The sequence below is a fragment of the Odocoileus virginianus genome, chromosome 4, assembly GCF_023699985.2.
Source record: "Odocoileus virginianus isolate 20LAN1187 ecotype Illinois chromosome 4, Ovbor_1.2, whole genome shotgun sequence".
NCBI lineage: Eukaryota > Metazoa > Chordata > Mammalia > Artiodactyla > Cervidae > Odocoileus > Odocoileus virginianus.
The window spans coordinates 24,729,342-24,755,131 of record NC_069677.1 but is presented as its reverse complement, the minus strand read 5'-3'; the positions used below and the strand labels follow the sequence as shown (position 1 = coordinate 24,755,131).

At 42.9% G+C, this 25,790-nt stretch overlaps 1 non-coding gene across 1 annotated transcript; it reads left to right on the top strand.

Annotated features, from left to right (window-relative positions):
* Positions 1–24,939: 24,939 nt before the first annotated feature.
* LOC139034926 (small nucleolar RNA SNORA31) lies at positions 24,940–25,070 on the top strand. The gene has a single exon (XR_011487495.1). It is a non-coding gene; the product is annotated as a small nucleolar RNA SNORA31 (small nucleolar RNA).
* The last annotated feature ends 720 nt before the right edge of the window (positions 25,071–25,790 follow it).

The following is a 25,790-nucleotide window of genomic DNA, read 5'->3' as shown; positions in this document are numbered from 1 at the left end:
CTTGGTGAAGTGATGCTGTGGGCCCAGAAACACAGGGTGAGTCGCACTCATGCCACATTTTCAGCAAATGTGCCATGCCACTCTAAGTTTATTCACTCAACTAATATTTACTGAGCATTTTTTGGGGTGCCAGGCACCGTTCTTGGTTATGGGGACTCAGCAGTGAATTAAGCTGACTGAAAGTCCTGTCTGTGTAGAGTTTATAATCTAGTGGAGGAGGACAGACAATAAACACAATGAGTATATAGTGTGCCAGAAAAAGATGGAGCTATGGAAAAAATAGAGCAGAAACAGGGACCTGTGGGTTCTCGGGGAGGAGGATCTGAGTGTAGTTTTAATGAGGATGACCATAGAATGCTCTGGTGAGGAGACATTTGAATAAAGACTTGAAGAAGGGGTGGGAGTGCCATAGATAATGATTTACAAAAATTGTGAGTGGGCTTAAGTTCCTTATCAGGAGAGAAGGGAAGAGAACTGCCATAATCTGAGATACATGTGAAATCAATATGTCAGTAGATAAGTAAACTCAAGAGAGCAGATTCTGAGAAAAAGAGCCCGTTGGTATATTAGGAAGAGAAGTGGATCTCCATAAGAACAGAAGATGAGGTCTTGATTCAATTGTATGAAATCTCGTCTTCTAACAGTTGAATTATATACTACATAAAGACGAAGGATGACTAGAGAAAGAGTTAAAGAAATATCTATCACTCAGTACAATTAGGTCATATGCCTTACTGTGTCAGTTCTGTCTGTAAGGTTTGCTTACAAGATACGACCCATGTAGGCATTTCTGAGTCTGAAAAATGAAGAAGGAAAGAAGTTCTAACTCACAACAGTGAAGGAACCTTACGGCAAAATCTCTACCAGGAAGAGGTTGCAGTTTAAGTACATACTTTGTGGTTGGAAACACTAGAGGCCAAAAATGCCACATGAAACGAAGAAGTTTTCAGGTTGGCAGCCAAGGAAGGCTGTCATTTGAAATCTCACCGAATGCCACCTAAAGAAGCACCATGCAAGAGAACTCCGAGGAAAGGAGTTAAAGAGAAAGAAGAGGAGGGAGCAGAGGGAGGATAGTGGGGGTAGTACCTGGTCGACTCATCCCGGAAGGGTGGGTTCCAGAGACTGGAGGACCAAAGATGCCTCATTCTTCCCATGCAGCTGGAATCAGACCAGCTTCAGCTTGTCTTCCAGAGGAGTGGGGAGCCTGCCTTGGGCGGGGGGTGGGGGGCGCGAGGAGGCCTGGCACCTCTCCTTCTGACCACCCCACTAGGTCCCAGGAGGTCTAAATCCCATTTATTTCCAGGGCTCACCCCCTCCCCCAAGACAAACATAACTGCACCTGCTGGCTGATGCCTGAAATTCCTTTAGCAGATGTTTTCCCTTCCACAACTGGAAGACGGGAGTTTTAAAATGCAAATGACTGGTTGAGATATTAGGTCACCTGCTAAAGTAGAACTACCAGTCAACAAATGTAAATGGTTAGCGTCATATCCTGTTACTTTCTGACAGGAAAGGGTTAGAAAAAAGGTAGACTGAAAGGGAGGAGGTAAGGAAATAGGGATTTTCGCGGCCCACCATGCAGGCAGAGACGTTGACAAGGGCTGGGCTATTTGTCGTTGTGTAGAGAGGAATTCTGTCCTGCACATCTGTGTGTTCTCCCAGCTTAGTGGGAACTTGGCCACTCAGACATATGATTCACATCAACTGTGTTTTTCATAAGTTTTAGGGTTTTCTTTTTTTTTTTTTTTTTAAAGCAAGGTTGATGTCATTATGAAGGAACTTTTTCTCATAGGTTCCAATGGAGGTACCACTGAAAATGGCACCAGGGAAGACCTTCAGAAGTAGCTTTTAAATTCTCCCTCCTCTCTTTCAAGCAGAGAGGAATGAGAGGACTTTCTGACAGGAACAGAAAGAAGTAGGGTTTTATTTTTGTCTGATCATAGATGTAATGATTCTTCAAGAGGGATACTACATTCTTCAAAATGTAACATTCTATTTTGGCAAACAGGACAGTATAAAATGAAGGAAATTCAATGATAATTACTTAATAAAATAAAAATGTCAACTCAGAAAAAATCCTCATTTATCTTTGATTTTTTCCCTTAATTTTTTTTTCCTGCACATGAATAGACCATGATTTCCTTGAACACTTCAGATGGTATTTCTAGTGAATGATCTTTTTTTTTTAATTACAAAAATAATATTTGCTTGAAGTAGAAAATTTGGTTAGAGAAAAAACCCAGGATAAATTCTTTGCAGAGAAAACAAAGTTTTTTGAAGTATTTGCTTCCTTCTGTGGGTTTTGTTGAGTTTACCCTGTGTTTATAGTATTATATCCCATTTTTCTTTACTTGGCCCCGTTGTCACACATCTCCTGAGCTTTTGCCGTGGATGGTCGGGAGCTTGAAGAGAGCCAGTGCCTGTTTTTGCCATATCTGGGTACAGCCAGAGACTGGGGCCAAGGGACGAGATGAAAATCCCGAAGATTTTCATATGAATGCTTTCTCCTTGGGGTAAAGTCGGTCCTCTGGTCTGGCTTTAGCTAGAAAACGGGTCGGGCAGGTACTTGGCGCCTCGGATGAGGAAGGAATGCATTTGGACGCTTACAGTTGGAGCACAGTCGGGGACAGCAGGAGCCACGAGGGCGCTGGAAAGGGGAGCGAGAGGGAGGCAGGGATGCGCCACTGGCGGGCGGGACGGGGCCGCTCCCCGGGGTCAGTCAAAGGCGGCTCCAAAGTTGGACTGACTGAGCTCTCCCCGCATAACTGTGGTCACCTTAATAGTTTGCAACGTTTGTATGCATTTTGGTTGCCAAGAAGACTCAGCTGAGTGGATTCGGGCTTAGTAGGTGACATTTTGTGAGGAAAAGTGGCAGTTGAGAGGGCGGGGTGGGATGCGGAAGGAGGGACGTGGGGAGCCAGAACAGCCTGCTTTGCTAGTAACCCTTCTGGTCGCTTGACCCCCATCACCAACTTGCTTTGGGAAACTTCACAGTATAGCTGCATTGAACTAGCAGCAGCTTAGTGTAGTGGTGTGAATCCAAGGCCTGATGCTTTTTGATGATGTGATCCTGGGCAAGTCACTTGACACATCTGAGCCTAAGTTTCCTGCAAAATGGTGAAATAATGGTTAGCTGCATGATTGTTATAAGGACTATAGAAAAGGTCTGTAAGGTGCTTGGCACAGAGCTGGCACTCAATGACTTCACTGTAATTGGATCTGATGGGTGTGAGAGTCTTTAAGGGGGTGGAAAATGCTAGGCATGCCTGTGAAAGGATGAGGTTATGCTCTGGTAGAGGAAACTGAACACTCACGTCTCCACTGTGTGACGGGATGAAAATGATGACTGTGGACGTGACCACAGCCCTCCCGCTGTCAGAGTCCTTCACAGCCAACCTCATCCTCCCTTTTCTTTCCCAGCCCCGAGGAAGCATTCTTTCTTGGTGGGAGTGAGGCTAAGCCCATCTACCTAATCAAGTGGTGAGAGAGTCGGGGCAGGCATAAAGGTGAGCATGGAAGATTGTGCAGAAATGTATGTGGGGTGAGAGGGAAGTGGTCACCAGAGTGAAGAGATTCTAACACGTTGCTGTGGGCTGTTTATGGGTTTCCTTTAATATTTTTCAAGATAGGAATAAAGATGGAATTCTTCTTTTGTGGTAAAATATATATAACATGGACTTCCCAGGTGGTGCTAGTGGTAAAGAATGTACCTGCCAATGCAGGGGATGCAGGATCATCCCTAGATTGGGAAGATTCCCTGGAGAAGGAAATGGCAACCCATTCCAGTATTCTTGCCTGGGAAATCCCAGAGGAGCCTGGCAGGCTACAGTCCATAGGGTCTCAAAGAGTCGGATGTGACTGAAGCGACTTAGCACGCATGCACATATCACATAAATTTTACCATTTTAGCCATTTTTAGGTATACAATTCAATGGCATTAAGGACATGCACAGTGTTGTGCAACCATCATCACAGAACTTTTTCATGATCCCAAACAGAAACTCTACTCCCATTAAACAAAAACTCCTGACTCCCCCCAGCCCCTGGTAGCCTTTATTTTGCTTTCTGTCTCTATGAATTTGTCTATTCTAGGTACATTATAGACGTGGAATCATACAATATTTGCCTCTGTGTCAGTCTTATTTCACTTAGCATAATGTTTTCAAGGTTCATCCATGTAGCAGCATGAATCAGAATTTAATTCCTTTTTAAGATTAATCTTCCATTGTATGCATTGTTATAGTCTACATTTTGTTTATTCATTTACCTGATGATGGATATTTGGGTTGTTTCTACTTTTTGGCTATTGTGGATTGTGCTGCTATCAACATTGGTGTACAGGTATCTGGCTGAGTTCCTGCTTTCAATTCTTTGGGCATTTATCTAGAAATGGAATTGCCAGATTTGGTGGTTATATGATGATTCTAATATTTAACTTTGGAATGCCACTTTAAGTGCCTCTTTGTTCTTATTTTGTTTCTCAAATCCTCTCTTTCTGTTATAGCCCCTCCCCTTCTTTATTTCATGACTTTTTTTGTTGTTGTTGTTGTTGTTGGAGCAACTGGATTTCTTGTCTTTAGAGAATGATTCACACTTTAGATTTATGTATTCTGTCTTTGCAGTGCTGTTATTTTGCTCCTCCATCCCTGTATTTCCTGTAAACTGAAAGTTAAATATAGAGTCTTGATTAGATTCTGGTTTATTTTCCATAGGAACATTTCATAGAGGTGCTTTATATTTCCCATTTGATCATATCAGGAGGCACATATTCTATGTCTTCAATAGAAATATACTCTGACAAATAGTGTATCTGAAAGGATATATATGGAATCTAGAAAAATGGTACTGATGAACCAATTTGCAGGGCAGGAATAGAGATGCAGACATAGAGAACAGACTTTTGGACATACAGGGGAAGGAGAAGGGTGGGATGATTTGAGAGAGTAGCATTGAGACATATATTTTACCATATGTGAGACAGAGATGATGGAGATGATTTTGTGCCATGTGCCAAGTCGCTTCAGTCGAGTCCAACTCTTTGTGACCCTGTGTCTCCTCTGTCCATGGAATTCTCCAGGCAAGAATACTGGAGTGGACTAGTGGTAAAGAACCTGCACTACCAATGCAAGAGATGTAAGAGATGTGGGTTTGATCCCTAGGTTGGGAAGATCCCCTGGAGGAGGAAATGGCAACCAACTCCAGTATTCTTGCCTGGAGAATCCCATATACAAAGAAGCCTGGTGGGTTACAGTCCATGGGGTTGCAAAGAGTTGGACACCACTGAGCGACTGAGCACTCAGGTAAAACAGATAACTAGTGGGAAGTTCCACATAACACAGGGATCTCAACCTGGTCCTCTGTGACAACCTAGAGGGGTGGGATGGAGTGGAGATGGGAGAGAGGTGCAAGAGGGAGGGGACATATGTATACTTATGACTGATTCATGTTGTATGGCAGAAACCAGCACAATATTTTAAAGCTTTATCATCCAATTAAAAATAAATAAAAAATACTCTGAAAAGGAACAAGCCAGGCAACTGGTTTACTAGGGCTAGAGTTCTTAGAGCTACATTTCATAGGAAAGGAGTGGGGTTAGGATGTAATGGTCAGCAGCTGCAGCACTCCTTCACAGCATCCCTGGAAAGTGTCCACTCTCCCGCCCCTTTAACTTCAGATCTTTTCATTCTAGGAGGAGGTGATTTTGGAGTATTCAGGAGCTGCCTCCCAGGCACCTTGATCTCACTACTGCCTCTGACCCTCACACCATGGTGTTTGTTGAGTCTGGCCCACTTCCTCTTTCAGGGTTATTACTTTTCTGGGTTTCAGGTGCCGCTCATGTTATGAGCCTCCTTTGGACTTTCTCACCATCCACCCAACTGGTTTTACTTCTGTCTGTACATGTGTGAACCTTAAACATGATTAGAGTTCAAGTTATTTTCCATCGGTGCAAAACACTACTTTAATGTCTCCAAATGTTTTGTGACAGCTTCAGTGGCATAAGTGTACCTGCAGGGTGGTGTCATTCAACTCGACAGGCCAAAATATGTGTGTGTGTGTGTCTAAGGTCAATAACGACAATCCCTGAGTGTCAAGATTCTTACTGAAAAAAACTTATTTTTCTTTACAATTTCTGCTCCAACAGGTATTTAGTACTTATATAATAAAAGTAAAATTAATATAGTATGGGAAAAAAATTTTAAAGCATATAAAAAAGCAAAACTAAAATAATCTGTTACCTTAATACCGAGAAATACCTACTATTAAGATTTTGGTACAACCACCGAGACTTTTTCCTGTGCTTATGGATACACATGATCGGGGTCATCTTCTGCTCTTCTGGTCACATGTAACAGAAATCATCCTCAGTAAGACTAACCACAAAGGGAGAAATGTGTTTGGAGGTGCATGGCCTTTTGAGGCTGGAGCCGGGCACTGCTCTCTGTTCTGAATAGCTCTGTGGTCAGTGGACTTCTGGATGGCTCACCATGCTTGCTCTGGGGGCCTCCTCCCCCAGCCCTCACCCCTGGTGCATGCAGACATTCAGGGAGAGTGTCCATCACCTTTGTAGGCCATTTCTTCCCTCAAGGCTGATGTGTGGTTCAAGATCAGTTAGTCTTCTGTGGGCAGAGCTGTGAACATGAGAGGAGAAATTCTTATTTCCCTGGCATTAAAAAAAATTTTTTTTAACGAAGGATAGCTGATTTTTAATGTTGCGTTCATTTCTTTCCCAGCATTTCTAAAGGTCTTTGTACCTAGGATAGGAAAGAAGTAGATCCGAGTTGAGTCAAGAAGTGCAGAGAAGGACAAAGCTCTGTCACATGGACGCGACACTCTTGCACTTGGCAGCTGTTGATCAGAGCCGTCCCTCTTTGCTCAAGCTGCTTTGATCTGGGATTCTGTCACTCGTTTCCGAATGAGACTGACCAGTATCTCTGATCGTGGCTCAGCCACTGCAGTTCCCTGTTTTGGACACTGGTCTTTGCTGCCTTTCCAAGTACAAAGTGGCCTGTACTGTTGGGGCTGGGGGTTTGGATTACATATCCTCAGTCTCAGCTGTGCTCAGAGATTCCCTGGCTGTGATCGAGCCCCACATCCTTGGAGAGGGAATTTGGCCAGAGAATGGAGTCACACAGGAGAACTGTGACTGCCTGGGTCCCACCCGTGTGGGGGTGTGGGTAGGTAGGTGGACTGAGGAATTCCCAGACAGACAGAACCATTGTGAGCCAGGCAGGCACCCTGAGGCATTTCCTAGAGGCCAAAGTATGCTTGTGTGATGATCCATTCTTTTGTGGGCAGCAGTGGTACTGGCGCTACTGAGAACTTGGTTTCTGTTGCGCTGCAAACGCAAGGACTCGCCTTTGACTGTGGGCTCCTCCCATCTGTCTCCTCCTCTGGACCCTCGAGTTTCTCTCCTGGCTCCTCCTCCCCATCCTCTGCTCTAATTAATCAATGCCCTGCCTGGTGGAGACCTTGCCCTTCAGGTCACCGTCTGGTATGGAGACCTGACGTGCATGATCTCCAGTGACTCTGAGCCGGGAGTGATGAGAACGATGCCTGAGTCCAGCAGAGACCTGGGGACAGACATGCTCCCAGCTGGGGTGACAGAGTGGACCTCACAGAGGAGGTGGCATTTGAACCCGGCTGTGGAGGATCCCTAAGATGTACACGATGCCCTAGGAGGGAAGACCCCAGGTCCTAGGGTGGGGGATTTCAAGGGGAGAGTGTGGGTTCAGTGGAATGGGAGAAGGAATATGAGGTGTGGGGGGATGAGGTTGGACAGAGCCTGGAGAAGGTCTTGGATATCATATGTATCTGTACTGAACAGCCAAGGGCCCCCAAAGTTCAGGGTTGAGAGGACGGCTTGGAGGTAAACTGTATCCCTGGGCCAGTATAGTCCTTAGATGTGGGCGAGCAGGTCTCTGCCCCAGGCGGGGCCTCAGAGGTCCCAGTGCTTTCGACCGCCTGCATGTGAGTATTCGGAAAACCCACTTGGATGTCCGGGATAGACTGGGCTGCACTGGCAGCACCAGCTGAGCCTGGTGCCCAGAGCCTAAACTGGTCCTGTGAGGGTTATGATCTCTAGAAGGCTGTTCCTCAAAATTTTCCAAGTCCCACTTGGATGAACTGAGAGCCGGGCTACCCTCCTGGCAGAGCCCGTAGGCAGTTCCAGGACCCACGCGGGCCCCGGGCCCTGTCCCTCCCCTCCGGTGTCTCTGACTCTCCGCTCTGGGCATCGGGTGAACCAGGTTCCCTGAGGAGTTCTGGAACGCCTACCAACGTTGCCGTCCTGGGGCTTGTGCTGAGACCCCACTTCGCGGAGGGCAGCCTGTGAGTGGATTGCTCCTGCTGGCCGGCACTGTGTGTTTGTGTGGGATCACATGAGTTTGAGTCGCCCGGGACTCAGGACAGACTCAAGGCGCTGGGCTGCTGCCAGCCCTGGGGCCTGCCTGTGTGTGTCCACAGTGCGGCTCTGGCCTGGTGGGGCTCTAACCACGGGCTGCCCTGGGGCCACAGTGCCCAAGACAGGCGGGGGTGGCAGCAAGCGTTCCCTGTGCCCCCTCCCCAGCCTGCTGGGGGCCTCTACACACCTGTGGGGCATTCTCTGTGTCGGCCCACCCATCTCCTCCCAGGGCTTTCAGACCTGCTTAGCCACAAGGGACCTTTCCCCTGGGGGGTCCACACTTGCCGTGAGGTGATGGGGGACATAAACGAGACTGTTCCTTTTGCTCTGGCCGTGGGCATCCTCACCTTTCCTTCCATGGAGTGTGGAAGGCAGGGCTGTAGCCAAAAGGGAAAGAGGTCACATTCGAAAAATACCATGATTATGGCCTAAAGCGTTCTAGAGGGGTCATGGTTGGAAGATGAGCTGTTCTGTGTTCACACTGTAAAGTCCCCAGTGGCAAATTTAGCATAATAGGAAAATAAATAATTGCTTTCCCGCCTCCCCCTCAATACTTTGAGTAAGACTTGCATTTGCGATCATTATCAAGGAAGCACCTTACAACCTTTGAGAGAGTCACCGGAAGCCAGCACTCAGGACCGCACAGCAGATGATGCAGTGATGGAGCTGACATTAAATAAATAATATTAGAGAACCAGAGAGGCAGGGCAGTCTCTATTGTTTCAATATAAACAGGTTCTGAAAAGCCACAGCATTCTGAGTGAAAACAGCCTTGCTATGCTTTCCTCCCTGTGAAATTTATGAAGGTAGCTAAGAATGACAACCTTGGCCATAAATGGTGTGAAGAGATGGTCCCTGTATATTACGGAGAGTCTTCAGTGCTCTGACTGGACAATAAAGAAATAGTGAAGTATTTCCTCAATCCATCGGTGTGGCTCCTGTGGGCCCATAAATTTTGGCAGTACATTATCAAATCAAATGGTTGATGTTGATGGGGCTCCACCAAAAATATATGCCCGAGGTCTGCATTTCTGAGGGGAGACCCTGCCGTGGGCAGCACTCGAGAGATTTCAGGCCCCAACCCCTCACCCCTGTGGACAGCACCATCCTTCCTGGTCTTGAGGGAATGGTCACTCCCCTCTCTTGGGACCAAGGCCTGCACACCAGCCTGAGAGCTTGCCTGGCCCTATGCACTGGGTGGACCCAGGAGACAAGAGATGTGTGATGATGGCATAAGAGACCTGGAGCAGAGGAGGAGAAGGTCACAGACCAGCAGGAGGAAGATCGTGACAGAAGGCACATGGGTCTGTCTCTTTTGGGACCAGATGAACAGAAGCCAGACCTCTGAATGTCTCCCTCTCTCACCCTCCGTGGGGGTCACCGAGTCCGGCCAGTTTGCCAAGCTGTGGGGTAGGATGGGCTGGGCAGAGTGGGGCTGCTTCACAGGGACTGTGGCTCTCAGGATCTTTGGAGTTTTCTTCTTGGGCCGCTTGGACTCCTTCAGGTGGCTCTTCCAGTGTCATGGCTGGGTGTGAGAACCCTGGCTGCCAGTTTTGGGGGAGCAGATAGATGAGGAGGCTGTGGATGGGTCATGGCTCAGTATTCTGTATGTAACCCTGCATTTGAACCCATTTTCAGTGTGGAGCCCTGCTCTCACTCTGCTGGCATGCCAGTCCAGGGACACTCAATTTTACTTTCAGAAAAAAAATGCCTCCGGTGTCTGTTAGAATAGGGGGAAGTAGGAGGTGGGGTGGCGGCAGGAAGCAATCTTCAGTTCTCCTGTTCTTAACTCCACCTTCACTGGCATTCTTCCCCTCTCTCCACTTTCACACGGACCTGGTGTCCCCGTTGGGCAGCTCTGGGGTATAAAAAGGATTTTTTCTTTACTGCCCCACAGCTCAGGACTGAACTTGCTTGGTTCTGCTTCATCGGTTACCATTTGTCTAATTGCTTTCCAGATTCCAAAATGTTGCTTTTGACATGTCTCCTGTTCTCTCTTTCCTTATGGATTTTAATATTAAAAACATTAAAAAAAAATTTCAGAAAGCAGTGGAGATGAATGCGTGGGCCCACTCCACTGCCATTAAGCTACCAGAGTGATTCTTCTAACATCTAAATGTGATGATATCTCCCTTCTGTTCAAAAACACTTCCATGGCTCCTGATTGGCAGCAGGGTAAGAAATAGAGATTGAGTACATGGTGTTTTTAAGGCTCTGCCCCAAGTTAGGGTTTACTCCTTTCGTGGACCAAACTGTACTTGATTCTATTAATTTTAATAAAACAGAAATTTTAGGATACATAGAGAAAGAAAGAGTTAAAAGTTCACTTTTGGTTCTCTGTTCAATGCCAATGCTAAAACAGCACTTGGCTGTTACTTGCATAACTTTTTCTCAGGGAGACTTTAATTGCTGAGTGGTACTGAGTCCTGAGCTGACTGGGCTTGGGGATCAGTGATGGTAGAGTGTGGTGTGGTGTGTGTGTGTGTTCACACCTGCGGCCTGCAGCCCTGAGTTGGTGCGGGGAATTTCCGGTTTATGTTGCCAGCAATGAGAAGGCAAACTTTTTTTTTGTATTCTTTCCAGGGCATAAATTGCAGCTGGTGATAACATTTGTTCAATCCACCTCACTCTTAAATCACATCAGACCACACAAATGCTGAGCCTACCTTATCCTATTAGACCTACACCAAAGGGCCAGACTTTCCCCTAGATGGCTTGAGAGTTATAACTCCACAGGTGAGTTGGCAGGATCATCTAAAAGATGGCAGTCTCCCTTTGGAAGCTGGTGCTCAAAGACAGTATCAATTTATTTACCTATTACCTTATCAAAGAAAAATACCATCATAAATGTGGCTTCAAGAGAGTATAGGACCTCATGGTGACTTTGGTAAACATCCCTATAAAAAGGCAATAAAGACTGCAATAAAGACTCTCCTCCCTCTTCCTCAATACAAGGCTGCATGATCAGGCCAACCAAGATGGCTATTCTCTTGCTCTCTGTATATCTCTGCTTTATCAGGGCCTGTTTCACCAACACCTTACTCACACCACAGAGCATCCTGCATACTTGCCCCTGCCCCAGTGAATGATCAAAACATCTCCACCAGCTTATCAAAGGAGTGGTGAGAGGTGTGCCCTTCTCCTGGTTTCCCTGGTAACTGATGTGTCAACCTGATGATAAGTTTCTCCATAACTGGTAACCTTTGCCTGCCCTTGGGAGTGAAGCCACCATATCAAGCCTTCCATCAGCTGCACACGGCGGGGTGTCGCTCCAGACCTTTCTTTAAACAAGTAAGCTCCCCATCCACTAGACCATTGATGTTTCTGTCTCTGACTCCAGGCTCTTTCTTTGGTCTTGAAACTGGACAAGCACAGAGCTCATAGGCCTGGCAGTGCAGCCCAACAAAGACACATTGACTTTCCTGTTCAACCACATAGAACTATCCATGCTTGCCAGGCAAGGGCCTACTTTCTTTTTCATTACTTAGTTATTAGTTTTAAAAACTAGAGTATAATTGCTTACAATATTGGTTTCTGCTGTACAACATTAATCAGCTGTATGTATACATAAATCCCCTCCCACTTGAGCCTCGCTCCCACCGCCCACCCCTCATCTCTTACCTCTAGGTCATCACAGAGCACTGAGTTGAGTTCCCTGTGCTATACAGCATCTTCCCACCAGCTATTTTACACATGTGGTGTATTTTTGTCAATCTTACTCTCTCAATTTGTCCTAACCTCTCCTTCCCTGCTGTGTCTACAAGTCTGTTCTCTGCATCTCTATTACTGCCCTGCAAATAGGTTAGTTCATCAGGTTCTACTTTATTTTACATGAGGTCTTGTTCAGTCTTTTCCCCTCTGTCTGGAATACCTACTCTGATTTTTTTCTATTCCTGCTAGGTTGGCCTACTTGTTGCTTTCTAACACTCCTGTCATCTCACCTCAGAACCTTGGCACTGGCTATTCTATTTGCCTGGATTGTTCCTCCTGCATTTCTCCATGTGGCTTGCCCATCATTTCATTGTCTCCACTAAAATCCTACCTCTTGGTCATCACTGTAACACCCTCCACCCAAAGACCACCAAGAACCCACCTGCAGTGGAGTCAGTTAGGTTTATTGCTCATTGCAGTAGAGGAGAACACACGCCATGGGGAGCTGCCAGATCTCAGTATTGGGAGGGGGCATCAGAAAGGCCTTCCAGGGTTGGGGCTCGTTTCTATCTAGATCCATCTTGGTCACAGAGTGGCCTTGTCTGAGGTTGATGTTCTGTGGAATTGTTTATATTCCGCAGGAGAGTGCCAGAGTCCAGCTGTGAATGCTGGACCAAGACCTGGACGGCTGTAATTGCTATTCTCTTTAGCATTATGGAATCCCCAGCATACAGGAGATGGTGGAGGAGAGGGTGGCAGACGATGAAAAAATATTTGTTGAACAAATGGATGAAGTTTGTCCTTGGCGCATTCTTACTCCACGTTCAAGGAGCCTCTGTTCTGGAAAGTGTACCTGGTGGTCCCAGGCTGGCCCTCATCTGAGCCTCTCCTGTGCACTGCACCTCTCCTTATATCAGTCATCTGAGTCCAGCCAAGAGGGTCTGCTGTCAGGCTTCCCACCCTGCTGTGAACTCCTTGAGGGCAGGGGTTGCCTTTCCCTTAGGACCTCAGTGCAGGCACAGAGCAGGTGCCTCATGAGTCACTGACTGACCAGCTGAAAGCCCAGGTTGACTGCACTTGCATTGAAGGCGTGAGTTGCACACTCTGGCAGTGTGTGTTCTGACATTGGATGGGAAATAGTTAAATAGGAGCCACCTGGGCACCAGCAGCCAGAGGGTGTGTTTGTGAATTTGTGATTCTCCAGAACAGCTTTAGACTGAAAGACTTCGGCCCTCATGTGGGGTCTCTGCTGTAACTCCATCTGGTTACATGACCCAACTACATCTGCTGGGTCTGGTTCTTTCTCAAAAAAATCCTCCCATCTAGGCTACCCAAGGCCCAGAAGAGGCCGACTGAAGCCTATAGGTCCCAGGAACAGGATAGGAAGTAGCTTTAAGAGCCTAGTCACGTCTAAAACAGGGATCATGTACACGGGAGATGGAATTATGATTATCTGGTTCTATTCTCGTTTGTTGTTGTTCAGTTTCTAAGTCATGTCTGACTCTGAGACACCAAGAACTACGGCACTCCAGGCTTCCCTGTCCTTCACTATCTCCTGGAGTTTGCTCAAACTCATGTCCATTGAGCTGGTGATGTTATCTAACTATCTCATCCTCTGCTGCCCCTTTCTCCTTTTGCCTTCCATCTTTCCCAGCATCAGAGTCTTTTCTAATGAGCTGGCTCTTCGCATCAAGTGGCCAAAGTATTGGAACTTCAGCTTCAGCATCAGTCCTTTCAATGAATATTCAGGGTTGATTTCCTTTAGGATTGACTGGCTTGATCTCCTTGAAGTTCAAGGGACTTTCAAAAGCTTTCTCCAGCACCACAGTGTGAAAGCATCAATTATTTGGCTTCAGCCTTTTTTTGGTCCAGCTCTCACATCCATACTTTGATTATATGGGTCACTGTTGGCAAAGTGATGTCTCTGCTTTTTAGTACATTGCCTGGGTTGGTCATAAGTTTTCTTCCAAGGAGCAAGTGTCTTTTAATTTCATGGCTGCAGTCACTGTCTGCTGTGATTTTGGAGCCCAAGAGAAGAAAATCTGTCATTGTTTCCACTTTTTCCCCATCTATTTGCCATGAAGTGATGGGACCAGATGCTTGATCTTCATTTTTTGAATGTTGAGTTTTAAGCTTTTTCCACTCTCTTTTACCCTCATCAAGAGGCTTTTTAGTTTCTCTTCACTTTCTGTCTTTAGAGTGGTATCAACTGCATATCTGAGATTGTTGATATTTCTCCCACCAATCTTGATTCCAGCCTATAATTCACCCAGCTTGGCATTTCACATGATGTACTCTGCTTATTTAGCAGGGTGACAATGTTCAGCCTTCTCGTACTCCTTTCCCAATTTTGAACAAGGTGGGACTAGTGGTAAAGAATCTATTATCATAGCAACTCATTAAAGTAAGAAAGTTTTACCATTATTTGTAGATGAAGAAGCAGTGGCACAGAGGTTTAGTAACCTACCCAGAGACACACAACTAGTGAGTGACAGAGGTGGGATTCAGACTCATGGCTGTCTAATCTCCAAACCCATGTTCTGGACGCCTGCATAGGCTGTCTTCCCACAGTCCTTTGTGTGGTCTCAATGAAGGTGGGGGTCCTCTGGACATTTGAATTAAGGAACCCATTCAAATAGCTCTCTAGACCAAGAAGTCCCTAGAATCAAGGTTCTGATGCTCAGAAGTACCAGGCAGGAAGTTATTGCCTTTGCAGAACTGGTACAGGTAGGGTGGACTAGGTCTGGCAAAGCAGAAGAGACAGCAGAGAGGACTCCATCCTGAGGCCTGGTGAGAACTTCAGGCTGCCTGTGCCATCTCCACAGGCCCTCGGTCAGCCAGGATTGGATGTGCATGAAAGTGAAAATGAAAATCGCTCAGTTGTGTCCAATTCTGCGACAAAACCTTAACTCTGGTGGGCATTTCCTTGTCTGTGGGTGCTGCAGCTTCCTCTTGTGGCCACTAGGGTCCCAGAGGCCCTCCCTGTTGTTAGGCTCAGGGCTTGTTCTATTCTGAGAGAGGATTAGGTGCTACTAAGGCCTTTTCTGCACTCTCTGGCCTCCCCTTTCAAAGAACAGCTCACAATATTCCTAGCAAAACCCATGTATAAAAGCCTGCTGAATTTTTAGAAAATGATCCCCTTTTACATTTAATAAAAGGAAACCTGGGTCTTCTCTATAGGTATGGCAACCACACGATTCTGTTCCCAACTTCTAGCTGAGATGGCATAGTGAGTTCATGCTGTGGCCTACGCCCTCTGTTCCAAATAGAGAGCAATAATAAATAAAATAGAGAAAATCATAAACAAAAGGACATAGTTGGGCCTTAAACCAAGATAGATATCTTTGTGTACCAGAAATGCAATGTGATGAGTGGAGCTGAGGGCCTGGTGGCCTCGGGGTCTAAAAGCAGCAGTAGCTGCCAGAGGCTTAGCTCCTGGTTACAAGATCTGTGTAGGACAGGGGACAACAGCCAGGCTCCTTGAAGCCAGGGGTGGGGTGAGGCTCCCTCTGCTTGTGAACAGAGTCAAGGAAAAAATATAAAGCCAATTGTCCATGTACAGCCTGGGGCTTAAAATGTGGAAAGATGAAGACAGACTCTTGACTAGGAGCTGAGCCAAGCCACCCTCTGGCTACAAGCCTGGGTCTGTGATATCCTCATACCGCAGCCGAGTCGGAGCCCTAAAGTGCTATTCTAGAACCTGGTTTTCAACTGGGTCTGGGGTCCCAGCTCAGGACAGAGACAAAGTGAAAAATAGATATTAAAACAAAATTTTAAAAATTCCCCAACTCACTGAGATTCAAATCAAAATACAAGAAAAATACTTAATGGTAAGAAAAACAGTAACAGAATCAATACTTGGAATTTGAATTTATTCCAGATTAATATAATTTTGTGAAAATCTTGTAAAGAATTAAAAATAGTGTTTTGAATGCCTAAAGAGGCAAATGAAAGTTTAACATTAACAAGAAATGATTGGAGGCAGATAGAAATAAAATGCGAACAGGGAGATACAAAAAGAATTAATTAGAGCTCTTGGAATCAAAAACCTTTGATCATTAAAAAATGTAGTAGACAGAATAAATGTAGACTAGATACAAACAGAGAATTGGTGAATTAGAAGACATTACTTATGAATTAATACTAATATAGTACATAGTGACAAAGATTAAAAACTGTGAGAGCAGTTATGAGATATGAAGGATAGATTGTATGAAGGACAATGTATGTCCAATAGGAGTTTTGGAAGAAAAAAGTGAATGGAGCCACAGTGAAGTAACAAATGAGGGAGTAGTAGCAGAGAATATTTGGGGAGAAATTGCAGACCATCAGATGCAAAGAGAAAAAGACCTTATAATACACCCAAAAAGAGATACAAAGAAGTTTCTTATTTACAAAGAAACTTCTGGCCTCAGCAGAAGCCAAGACCAGAGATGGTGGAGTAGAAGCTTCAAAGTCCAACTGGACTTTTTATACCAAGTTAACTTGCAGTTAAAATGAAAAGAAAAAGAGGCATTTCCATATATACTCTCACTGAAAGAATTATTATAGGATGTACTTTGAGAAGAAAAGATGAACCCAGAAAGAAACGGAAGGATACAAGAAACAATGTTAACCACAGAAAGTGATAAAGATACGTTGATAAATCTAAATGAGCATTGACTATAAACAAAATTTAAGAATCCTTATTTTTGTTAAAAGTACACATATACATATTTTTAAAAGTCACTTAATTCTCAAAGGTTCTAAAGTTGGTCCCCAAAGATCCTTGCCTTTTAGTCATACACTTGTGTTGTACCCCCCCCCCCCCCAACTGAATAGAGCTGACTTGTGCGACCAGTAGGATGTTGCAGAACGTAATGGTGTATGACATTTGGGGTTACATGATGAAAGTCATTCCAGCTTCCACCTGGTTTTCTCTAGGTTTCCTTCTTCTGGGGGAAGGAAACTGCCATGTGGTGAAGACACTCAAGTGGACCCAAGGAAAGGTCTGTGTGGCAAGGAACTGAGGCTTTGTGCTAATGATCAGCACTGATTGCCAGATATGCCAGTAGATTACTTTGGAAAGGGGTCCTTCAGTCTTAGTCAAGCCTTCAGATGACTATGGCTCTGGCTGGGCTCTTGACCATGATCTCAAGAGAAATTCTCTCAGCTCCACCTAGCTAAACTCCTAAATTTCTGACTCACGGATACTAAATGAAGCAACAAACATTTATTGCTATTTTAAATTGGTTAGTTTTGGGTGATTTGTTATACAATAGATAGTTAATACAGGTATACCTCATTTGATTGCATTTTGCTTTATTGTGCTTCACGGATACTGTGTTTTTTTGTTTTTGTTTTTTACAAATCAAAGGTTTGTGGCAATCCTGCATTGAAAAGTCTATCAGCGCCATTTTCCCAGCAGCATTTTGTGTCTCTCTGTCACATTTTGGTTATTCTAGCAATATTTTAAATTTTTTTCATCATTAAGGTATTTGTCATGGTGATCTGTGATCAGTGATCTTTGGTGTTACTATTGCAAAAAATTACAACTCCTTGAAGTTTCAGATGGTGATATTTTTTGTGATCAAATATTTTAAATTATGTACATTTTAAAATATACAGTGCTATTGCATGCTTAATAGACTACAGTATAGTGTAAGCATAACTTTTATGTGAACTAGGAAACCAGAAATTCATGTGACTTGCTTTATTGCAATATTTGTACTACTGAGGTAGTCTGGAACCAAACCTGCACTATCTCCAAGGTACACCTATATAATTTAAATGAAAATTTGCAGCCCCTTGTTCCCTCTTACTCCATCCCAGTTCCCATCCACTAAAAGCAAATACTTTCAACTCCTTTTAGCTAGTATGTTCTTGTTTTACATGCCTTGTTTATATTTTTCTTATTTTTCATTAAGTATTATATATTGATTTCCTATTTTGGAAGATGATGCTATTTTTCTCCTTCCCAAATTCTCCAGCACTTCCCTTTCAAAGTAATTATATCATATTTTCTAGTTATTCAATGCTAATATCAGTATTATCACATCGGTACTATTCACAGCAAACTTTGAATTGTGAGATGACTACATTTCCTTTCTTCTATCACTTTCTGTTTTCTTTGGTGATAAAAATAGTCTATCTTTTTTTGTTTGATTAGATTTCCATTCCTAGGAGTGACTCACTCTCGATATGTCTGAGTGTGTTAGGTAATCTATTAATTTCATATTTTTCTTGGGAACATTGCTTCCTAGAACCCTTAGTACTTCTCTTTCTGAACAGGGTGGCTGCATCTAGGCCTGCTGTTCAGCTGTCTTCCTGGGACATTCTTTTTCTATCACCCTGGGGATTCCCCTTGCCTATAGCCTGTGTCTTATATCTTCCTCTTTCTTGATTTATTCCTTCATTCGATGGAGTATACTCTCCAGCAGCTTCCTATGCAAGGGTGTGTAAGACCTAGGTTCATTTTTTTTTTTGGCGTTTTCACCCCTGAAAATGTATATTCTTTTTTTTTGAAAATGTATATTCTACCATCACATTTGAATGATGGTTAGGCTGTACATGTAATTCTGAGTGAGAAATAATTTTCCCTCAGAATTTGAAGACACCACTCTCTTATAGTTTAGCTTCCAGTGTTACTCTTCAGAAGTGCATTGATGTTTTGAATTCAGATCCTATATAAGCATTCTTTCTTCTCCTGGAAAAATCTTAGCATCTTTTATCTTTATTGTTCTGATATTTAATGATTGTATGTTTTGCTGGGATCTTTTTAAAATTATTGTCCTGAGAATGTGGAGATTCTCTTACTCTACGAAACTCATGTCCTTTATTAGAAGTCTTTCTTAAATTATTTTTTGATACTTTTCTCGCTCTGTTTTCTCTTTGTAGGTTTTTTTTACTATTTGAATGTTGGTCTTTCTGGGTTGATCACTTAAAGGTCTTACTTCTCTCTGATATTTTTAATCTCTCTCACGTTCAGATTCCTTGGTTTTATTTCTAAACCTTATTCTAAAATTCCACTTTCTCTACTCATATTTTTATTATCCACATATTTCTACTTATCTCTCTGAGGATACTAATTACAAATTTTTAAACCAATTTTTTTTTTCCTGTTCTCAAATTGTCTTTACTTCCTAAAAATTCCTTCTTATTTACTTGTTTATTTTTGTTTCTCCACACAGGAAATTCAAGTGATTGATGATGTTTGTTTTTTAATATTTAGGATAAAATATAAAAAGCTGTCTGTCAGCTCTGTGTACATCAGTGGAGTTTGTCCAAGGTAGATTTCACTATTGAACTGTCTAGATGACCATTTTCTCATGGGTTCAGAAATAGGATTTCTGAGACTTAGAATGAACAAAAGAATATAAACACAGGGAACAGTTATGAAATATTAATTGCATATTAGATGAAAAAGGATGTCAGTCAACACCATGCAAATTGTATTCTCTGACCACAAACACATAAATTGAAAATTAACAATAAAAATCACACTAAATCTTCCACATGTTTAGAATTGTAAGGAGTCACTCCTAAATAAACAAGCTACAAAAGATATCACAGTGGAAATTACCAACTATTTAGAACTGAATGATAACAAAAATACCATATATCACAACTTGTAGGATGAAGCCAAAACAAATCTGATTTTTTTGGCATTTATTACAAACAAGCTGGAATCAAGATTGCCAGGAGAAATATCAATAACCTCAGATATGCAGATGACACCACCCTTATGGCAGAAAGTGAAGAGGACCTAAAAAACCCCTTGATGAAAGTGAAAGAGGAGAGTGAAAAAGTTGGCTTAAAACTCAACATTCAGAAAACTAAGATCATGGCATCTGGTCCCATCACTTCATGGGAAATAGATGGGGAGACAGTGGAAACAGTGTCAGACTATTTTTTTGGGCTCCAAAATCACTGCAGATGGTGATTGCAGCCATGAAATTAAAAGATGCTTACTCCTTGGAAGGATAGTTATGACCAACCTAGATAGCATACTAAAAAGCAGAGACATTCCTTTGCCAGCAAAGGTCCGTCTAGTCAAGGCTATGGTTTTTCCAGTGGTCATGTATGAATGTGAGAGTTGGACTGTGAAGAAAGCTGAGCGCAGAAGAATTGATACTTTTGAACTATGGTGTTGGAGAAGACTCTTGAGAGTCCCTTGGACTACAAAGAGATCCAACCAGTCCATCCTGAAGGAGATCTGTCCTGGGTGTTCATTGGAAGGACTGATGCTGAAGCTGAAGCTCCAGTACTTTGGCCACCTCATGCGAAGGGTTGACTCATTGGAAAAGACTCTGATGCTGGGAGGGATTGGGGGCAGGAGGAGAAGAGGACGACAGAGGATGAGATGGTTGGATGGCATCACTGACTCAATGGACTTGAGTTTGAGTAAACTCCGGGAGTTGGTGATGGACAGGGAGGCCTGGCATGCTGCAATTCATGGGGTCGCAAAGAGTCGGACACGACTGAGTGACTGAACTCAACTGAACTGATTACAAACAAGATAGGATTAAAATTAATTAAGCAATCAATACAAAGAACTAGAAAAAGTATAACAGAGTAAACCCAAGTAAAGTGTTGTTGTTACTGTTCAGCTGCTAAGTTATGTCCAGCTCTTTATGGCGCCATGGACTGCACCATGCCAGCCTTCCCTGTCCTTCACTATCTCCCAGAGTTTGCTCAAATTCATGTCCATTGTGTCGGTATGCTATCTAACCATCTCATCCTCCACCATTCCCTTCTCCTTTTGCCTTTAATCTTTCCCAGCATAAGGGTCTTTTCCAATAAGTAAACCCTTTGCATCAGATACCCCAAATTATTGGAGCTTCAGTTTCAACATCAGTCCTTCCAATGAATATTCAGGGTTGATTTCCTTTAGGACTGACTGTTTTGATCTCCTTGCTGTTCAAGGGACTCTGAAGAGTCTTCTCTAGCACCACAGTTCGAAAGCATCAATTCTTTGACACTCAGTCTTCTTTATGGTCCAACTCTCACATCTGTACATGACTACTGGAAAAACCATAGCTTTGACTATACAGAACTTTGATGGCAAAATGAAAGTGAAAGTCACCCAGTCATGTCCAACTGCTTGCAACCCCATGAACTATAGAGTCCATGGAATTCTCCAGGCCAGAATACTGGAATGGGTAGACTTCCCCTTCTCCAGAGGATCTTCCCAACCCAGGGATTGAACCCAGGTCTCCCTCATTGCGGGTGGATTCTTTACCAGCTGATCCACAAGGGAAGCTGGCAAAGTGAGGTCTCTGCTTTTTAATATACTGTCTAGGTTTGTCATAGCTTTTCTTCCAAGGAGCAAGTGTCTTTTAATTTCATGGCTGCACTCATCATTTGCAGTGATTTTGGAGCCCAAGGAAAGAAAATCTGTCACTGCTTCCACTTTTCCCCTCTGTTTGTCATGTAGTGATGGGACAGGATGCCATGATCTTAGTTTTTCGAATGCTGAATTTTAAGCCAGCCTTTTCATCTAGATGTTATTTAGCTCCACTTTGCTTTCAGCCGTTAGGGTGGTATCATCTGCATATCTGAGGTTGTTGATATTTCTCCCAACAATCTTGACTACAGCTTGTGATTCATCCAGCCTGGCATTTTGCATGATGTACTCTGCATATAAAGTAAGTAGGGGAGGAGATTAGTAAATATAGTGAGGTTAGCAAAGTAGGACACAAAGAAACAAAATACAAAAGCAGTTTAGTGAAAAAACACAACACACAAGCTTTTATTTTTTATTTATTTAAAAAAATTATTTATTTATTTACAGTTGTGCTGATTCTTTGTTATTGTGCATGGCCTTTATCTAGCTGTGGCAAGTGGGGGCTATTCTCTAGTTGTGGTGTGTGGGCTTCTCATTGAGGTGGCATCTCTTGTGGAACACAGGCTCAAGGGTACTCAGACTTCAGTAGCTGCAGCTCATGGGCTCCAGTAGTTATGGCACAGGGGCTTAGTTGCCTCAAGGCATGTGGAATCCAGGTCAGGGTTTGAACCTGTGTCTCCTGCATTGGCAAGTGGATTCTTAACCACTGGACCACCAGGGAAGTCCATAACACACAAACTTTCAGCAAGATTCATCAAGAAAAAAAAAGTCTTGAATAAGTAATATTAGAAGCAAAAAATAGACATAACTAGAAAAAAAGTAGAAATTTAAAACAATATAGTAAGAAAATGATAGAGCAATTTATAGTCAGTGAAATTAAAAACAGAAAATATTTTTCTAAAAATATGAATAATCAGATGAACCAAGAAAGTATAGAAATTTTTGATTAGTTGTTAATAATTGTACAATGAATCAAATATCTCTCTTCAAAATATGTGAGTTTTAAGAGGAAGGCTTTATTGAACCTTCAAAGAACTACTTCATAGAATTGAACCAGGTAACTTAATTTTTGAGGTTGGTATATTCTTGATACAAGCCAAACAAGATTGGCTCAAGAAAAGAAAATTATAAACCAATCTCACTGGTAGCCATCCTCTAAGATGGCCCCTAGTGACCCTCATCTCCTGATATTCACATCCTTATGTATATTCACACAGTGAATTGTGGCTTGTCTGTGTGTTCACTAGAGTGCTGCAGAAGTAACAGCATACATCTGTGGAGGCTAATCCATAAAAGCCACTACAGCTTTTCTGCCTTACCCTATGGACAGCTCTCTCTAGAGGAAGCCAGTTGCTATTTTATTTTTTAATTTTTAATTTTTCTTTTTTTTCTTTTTTTTCCATTTATTTTTATTAGTTGGAGGCTAATTACTTTACATCATTGCAGTGGTTTTTGTCATACATTGAAATGAATTAACCATGGATTTATATGTATTCCCCATCCCGGTCCCCCCTCCCACCTCCCTCTCCACCCGATCCCTCTGGGTCTTCCCAGTGCACCAGGCCCGAGCACTTGTCTCATGCACCCAGCCTGGGCTGGTGATCTGTTTCACCCTAGATAATATACATGTTTCGATGCTGTTCTCTTGAAACATCCCACCCTCACCTTCTCCCAGAGTCCACAAGTCTGTTCTATACATCTGAGTCTCTTTTTCTGTTTTGCATATAGGGTTATCATTACCATCTTTCTAAATCCCATATATATGTGTTAGTATACTGTAATGGTCTTTATCTTTCTGGCTTACTTCACTCTGTATAATGGGCTCCAGTTTCATCCATCTCATTAGAACTGATTCAAATGAATTCTTTTTAATGGCTGAGTAATATTCCATGGTGTATATGTATCACAGCTTCCTCATCCATTCGTCTGCTGATGGGCATCTAGGTTGCTTCCATGTCCTGGCTATTATAAACAGTGCTGCGATGAACATTGGGGTGCACGTGTCTCTTTCAGATCTGGTTTCCTCGGTGTGTATGCCCAGAAGTGGGATTGCTGGGTCATATGGCAGTTCTATTTCCAGCTGTTTAAGAAATCTCCACACTGTTTTCCATAGTGGCTGTACTAATATGCTTTCCCACCAACAGTGTAAGAGGGTTCCCTTTTCTCCACACCCTCTCCAGCATTTATTGCTTGTAGACTTTTGGATAGCAGCCATCCTGACTGGCGTGTAATGGTACCTCATTGTGGTTTTGATTTGCATTTCTCTGATAATGAGTGATGTTGAGCATCTTTTCATGTGTTTTTGTGCCATCTGTATGTCTTCCTTGGAGAAATGTCTGTTTAGTTCTTTGGCCCATTTTTTGATTGGGTCATTTATTTTTCTGGAGTTGAGTTGCTATGTTTTAAATGCACTCAAGCATCCCTGTAGAGAGACTCATGTGATGAGGAACTGAGCCTTCTGCCAATAGGGAGCACTAGTTTGCCAGTCATATGAGTGGGTCACCTTAGATGTGTTTCCTCCAGTCATAGTTGACCCTTTGGTTGGCTGTTCTATTGGCCATCTAATGAGAGACCCTAAGACAAAACCACCCAGCTGCGTTCCTCACATATTCCTGACCCACAGAAACTAAGATAGAACAGATGCTTTTTGCTGTTTTTATTTACTTATTTATTTTTGGCTATGCTGGGTCTTTGATGCTATGTGGGCTTTTCTCTAGTTGGTGGAGAGTGAGGGCTACTCTCTAGTTGTGATCCAAGGGCTTCTCATTCGGGAGGCTCCTCTTGTTGCAGATCACAAGCTCCAGGGTGTGGCTTCAGTATGTGCAGCACGTGGGCTCAGTATTTGCACTTCCCAGGCTCTAGAGCACAGGCTCAATAGTTGTGGCACACAGGCTTATTTGTTCCACGGCATGTGGAATCTTCCTGGATCAGGCATCAAACCCGTGTCTCTTGCATTGGCAGGTGAATTCTTTACCACTGAGCCACAGGGAAGTCCTATTGTTTTAATCAATAAGTTTAGGACAATTGTTATTATTGCAGTAGAGAACTGATACACACACTTGAGCTTCTAGACGCAAAAGTTATAAACAAAAATATTAGCAAAATGAAAAAAGTGGTGTATAATTAGAGTTTGCCCCAGAGTGCAAAAATGTTTAGCTTAGAAAAATTTATTAATGTGATTCACCATGTCAAAAGATCAAAGGAGAAAATGTATGTTCATTTAACAGATTCAGAGAAAGCATTTGATGAAATTTTAAATTCATTCATGATAAACCTTACCAGTTTGGGGTTGGAAGGAAACTTTTCGAACATGACGAAGGTTATCCATCAATAATCCACAGCAAGCATACTCACATAGCCCAATTTCAGCAGCATTTCTTTTAAACTTAGGAGTAAGACAAGAATGCCTGCTATCATGACTTATTTTCCCCACTGGAGAACCTTGCCAATGCAACAACACCAGGGAAAATAAGGGTTATGAGAATTGGAAAGGAAGAAATGCAGGTGTTCTTCTTGCATATTATACTTGTTATATAGGTATTCGAAAGAATTTATACATAAAATGCATCTATCTGACAGGCCTGGAGCTCTTGCTGTCTGCTAAGGTTTCCACTACAGATGCAAGAAAAATGTGTCCTTGTGTTTTCAGTCTGTCTGATTGTGGCAGCCCAGATTGAATGGGGGAATATAGGGAAAAAATTTTGCAACTCCCAAATAATCTTGTGAACAATAAAAGCCTGATTTATTAAAAAACAAACAAACCAAACAAAAACAAAAAAAGAATTTACAGATAAACTATTAAAGCATTTAATTCAATTCAGCTATATTTTAGGACACAAGGTCAACACAGAAAAAATTACTAGTCTTCCTACTCATCAATCATGACCAGTTAGGAACTGTAATAGGAAAAATAAAGATCTCATTCATAATGGCAAGATAAAGTGTGAAGTGCCCAGTGATTAATCTAACAGAAGATAGGAAAAATTTTAATGGAGAAGATGACAAAGCATTATGAGAAGAACACAAAAAAGTATTTGAAAATGAATGAAGAGACATATGTTCATGGATCAAAAGACTCAATGTTCATGCCAATTTCTCCCAAATAATCTATAAATTTAATTAAACTTCAATGAAAATTCCAATGAAGTTTTTTTGATGGAATTTGGCAAAATGATTTAAAAATTCATAGGGAAGAGCAAGAGCTAGACAATTTTGGAAAAGAACACAAGGAGGTAGGATGGAATGAAGACTTAACCTACAAGATAAGAAGACTTAGTGGTGTTGCAAAGGAATAGTAATTAGAGAGTAGGGTAGTGATACAGAACAGAGAGCCCAGGAAGAGACCCACGCACATATGGAAAAGATACACAACAGCTGATATTTCAAATCAGTAAGGGAAACAAATTACTTTTA